Below are 4,870 nucleotides of genomic sequence, written 5' to 3'. Positions count from 1 at the left end.
CATAAACTAATGTCTCTAATTAATAAGTCAAATGGAATTGAAATACATAAGCATTGACATGACACAAGTATAGGAAAACAAAGTGTTTTTTCTATTAATAAATAAAGGAGACAGCTACAAACATTTATAGATGCTTGACTTTGTAGATGTCTCCCCAATTGTCTTGTCCTTCCTTGCAACAAATAAAACGTTCAAACTCAACCCTAATGCATTAATGGATGATGATTCCTTAAGCTCAAAGTAGCATCGTGAGGGTTCTAGTAATATCTAAAATCCAACCCATACTCTATGGGAGGTAGTGAATTTATAAGGTAAAAGTGGTATTTTAGGATTTACCAATATAGGCTTGAGATCCACATATGACGGAGGAATTTGAGATATCTATCCATTGTAAATGGTTAAAAACACCTTATAAGCTTCTATAATGAGAAGTTTCAATTTTTTTTTTATTTTTCTTGAAATTCTAGAACCATCATAGCTACAAAGCAGAGAAACATACGCTGGTCAGTGCACGTGCTTTGTTATGCAACTTACAGCCATTTTAGGTGGACTAAAGTGTAGGGTGCGTTGGGGCTAAAAACACAGTTTTTGAGCTGATTGACCCAGAAACATAGAATTCTTGGAGGGGTGATTCTTAGGGCTTTGCAATGGGATAATGCCAAAGTGTCAAGGATATTGATTGATCCAGGTTTTCAAGCCTTTTGGGTGAATGCGATAAAATGACCTATAATAGATTGACCCCTAAAGTACAAAGTTTAAAGAAGTGGTTGAGGATTGAAGTTCTTTACCTTGTGACAAGTCTGAATTAAGAATATAGTGGTCAAGATAATCATATGTTACAATTCATATTATCATCATGATATCATTACTGAGGGAGGCATACCCATACTCAACATATAAGCCATTATACATGTACAATGATCAAGAAGTCTCTTCTATTGATGACAGAGTGTGGGCCCATCTTGGATGAATCTATTAATGATCATAACCATCACACATTATAATCTTGTATGAATCTTGAAATGGCAGCGCAAATAGATGGAACTATATCCGAGGTCTTCTACATCGTCACTCGATAGTATGAGTCTAACCATGTGAATAAATGAGATGGAGTCGAACATGGTAGACATCATTTGATTACTGGCCAATGATGTAAGTTGTTAACAGATGCAAGTGAAACCACTGATAATGATAATGGCTCTCAAGGTACTATAGTACAATCTTTGTGGTGTGAATGAACAAGCTAAAGTCGAACACCACATAGAATATTTTGGTCAAAGGCTAATGATGAGAACCTATCACGGAGAGTGAGGAAACTTACCATTGAGGTAAGAAAGATCCAAGGTACTAAAAGGAGTTTCTAATTCAACTTCCCATATAATGAGTTGATGTCGACATGAAGTGACCAGTCACATGAGGGCCTTGATGTATCCCTCATCAATGACATGAAACAGGTACATGATTTGAGCCACAATGTTATTGATGCAAAACTAGTTCAAGAATGATAGACATGAAAGAAGGCTTAAGAGTATCATAGAGATGTCAACTGAAGGACTTCTCTTGAGAATACCGACAACAATCTATGGAGTTGGTAACATTTGACTCAAAACTAATTACGAAGGCTTTTGATATGGTGTGATTAACCAAAGAGGCAAAAATATTTACCAACCCAATAGTCATGGAGATGAAGTGAAAGAGAGTCATGTTCAAGAGTTACTCATTGCCATTAACAAGTAAAATACCATGTTTTCCCAATTTCCTAACTATTTATGGCTAGTACCTCTTTATTTTTGACAAGCTTGAAGAGGACAACATATGCTTTATCTATAAGTTCATCCTTCATATGAATCCTCCAAAGTATTTTAACAAAATCTGATAAGGAGTGGTTTCATCTCGTCATGTTCGACATGTCCAATGTTGTTTAATGATTTTACGAGTCCAGGGAAGGTGTAACTTGACTTATTTTTCATGTTTAGAGAGTTTGAAAAAGAGGCGAAAAAGAAAACTCCAAAGGTTCCTTTTCATAAAGTTAGTCTCTTGAGTCCGAAAAGGAATAAAACAATACTCAAGAGAACATTTTAGCCATGTTCGAATAAAGTATTCATTTTTCATAAATAGTCCATCCCATTTTGGAAAAGGGTAAAACTTATATTGGGAAGACATCTTTTCATTTACTTTAACGAGTTCGAAAAGACATGTGCTCGACAATCTTTTCATATTTTTGGAGTCTAAAAAGAGCTAAAAGAAAAATTTTCTTGGAGGAATGAGTAACATAAAGGGTAACAACTAGTTCCAATCGTGACTGAACTACTCAAAACATATAGAGGTTAAGTGGTAGGCTAATAATATCACTCATCACAACATTTCCTTGGGAAAGAGTAAAGATCCAAGTGAAAGCGTATGATCAGCCAAGTAGATGGTGATGATGGAGTGAGAAAACCAAGCCTCATATGGTAAAAATAAGCTAATAAAAATGGAAATCACGCGGGATAAAAGGTGAGTGGTTTCATTTTTACACAAGCTAGAAACAAAGGAAAACTATGCTTGATATTGGTTTCATTTTTACAAAAGCTTGAACCAAAGGAAAACTATGCTTGAGATTAATTGGTTTCATTTTTACATAAGCTTGAAATATGGGAAAAACTATGCTTGAGATTAGTTTTCATACCCCCAGCATAATAACGTGGTTATAGGCACATGCCACCAAGCTTCATTTCATTCACCTAAGTAGACTATGGGTTACTAATAGGACGGTGGAATGAAGTTTCATTTACAAGATCAAGTGAAAGACCCAATTTGACATTTACGAGATTTGATCAAAGACTCAACTTGGAGGGGGATATGTTTCATTTTTTAACGAGATTGACACACTAAAATAATTATGCTGATAGAACCTAGTTTCATATTTTAACGAGATTAACACAAGAAAAGGAACTCTACTTTGGGACCTTGTTTCATTTTTTAATGATCTTGACACAAGAAAATGAACTCTACTCTAGGGACCTTGTTTCATATTTTAATGAGCTTCATGGCACGATAAGGAACTATGCTCTAAGATCTTGTTTCATTTTTTAATGAGCTGGACAAAAGAAAAATAAATTTGCTCTAAGAAATTAGGTAGCTTAGTAACCTTGTGGGGGAAGGTTAACTACAACTGAGGGATATCCTGGATAGGATGGGATGGGTTGGGCTACATACATTTGCATCCCACCTTGATACAAATTGTTTTGATAATTAGGATAACCCATACTGGGTTGTCCAGTCCCAGGAAAGCCTTGATATTGTAGAAAGGGTTAAACTTGGAAATATGGGTCTAAATAAGGCTGTTGCAAGATTTTTGTTTGACTAATGGGAGCTTGGGATATTCCTTGTAACAATTTCCCTAACAGAATTTACGTCATTCCTGGAACAGGCTGACTAATTGGCACCTGTGGCATGCTATAAATGGGTTGACTTACTTGTACCTGTTCAATAGTCTAACCAAGTGAGTGATTACTTGTAGAGGGTTTTGTAACAATAGGAGAAATGTCCGCTTGTTCAACAGGATCTGAGGAAACAAGAAGAACTTGAGTGGTATGAACCTTATGCTCTATGGGAAAAGTATGATAAACTAAAGCTAGAATCAAGTCAACCATTTTCTCAACCAATGGTTGGTTGGGAATGGACTCATGGGATTTATGTTCAGAGAGAGTGGGATTGAATGAAGATGGATTTGGATCAATCACTTCATTGAATAGTGGAGTCTTGGGAGAAAGATTTCAGTAACCAGCCAAAATTCGTGGTTGAGAAGCTGTAAGGTTCTCCAACACTTTGTATGCTTCATCCATATAAGGACAAAGGTGAATAGGATGATTCCATTCAAAAAACCTACAGGGAAACTTAAATTTACCCTTTCTCCCATTGACCTTACTATCACTAGTTGATTGTTTATCACCAATGTGATCTCTAGAGGTTGTTTGATGTGATCCTATGGATCACACTTCTAATACATGGAGAATACTAGGATAATCTCTAAGGAGGTGGTCACCATTACAAAGATTCCAAGGGAATTTCACTTTGTGAGGCTTGTTTCAAGGTTTCTCAACATCAGTTGCATTGATAAGAATGTTTTCTTGGTTTCCCCCTTACTTATTTCGCTTCTGCTGCTTCTTCCCTTTCTTCTTCTTCTTAGCTTCCTCATTACTAGAGTCCAGAATTTCATGAAGCAAGGAGGAAGAAAGGGATGAAGAAACAATAGGTGAAGAAGGAAAAGGGTCAACTTTAGGATCAACTTGAGTTTGATGTCATTCAGGTGGAGGACTACTTGGTTGAGAAGAATTTTGGACATTCATAACCAAGGAGGTCGAAAATAATCAAACTGGTATACAAATGGTAAATCCAGGAAGGGAAATCATTTCCATATAAGGAGCATCAATATGTCAAAAAGAAGGAAAAGGACCAAGATTCCTATAAGAGGGGTTTCCTTGACTGGTGGACTCAAGATCTGTTTGCATTAGTCTCAACCTAAGATCTACTAAGGAGTTGTTCCATGGTTAGGATGTTGTTTTGCGTTCAATAAATTGATTTTAGAAATTAACAATGTAAACTTTGAAATAGGAACTATAAACTCAAAACAGGAACTCTGGCAAAAAAACCCCGAAAAAACATCAAAAATAGTGCTAAAAACGAAAAGTGTGTATACTGGAACAATGGTTTTTTTTTAGGCTCAATTTTGAACATGTTTTAAAAATGGCAGTGAAAACGAAATTTTCGTGCAAAAAACACCCTGAAAACGAAAAGTGTTGATATTGGAATGATGGTTTTTATTTTAGGGTCAATTTTCAACATTTTTTAAAAATGCTAGTAAAATCGAATTTTTATGTGCAAAAAA

The sequence above is a fragment of the Pinus tabuliformis genome, chromosome 4_1 (genome assembly GCF_031772625.1).
Source record: "Pinus tabuliformis cultivar Carrire ecotype Pingquan chromosome 4_1, CPIR1, whole genome shotgun sequence".
In the NCBI taxonomy this organism is placed as follows: domain Eukaryota; kingdom Viridiplantae; phylum Streptophyta; class Pinopsida; order Pinales; family Pinaceae; genus Pinus; species Pinus tabuliformis.
Note: the sequence above shows the minus strand (reverse complement) of the source record.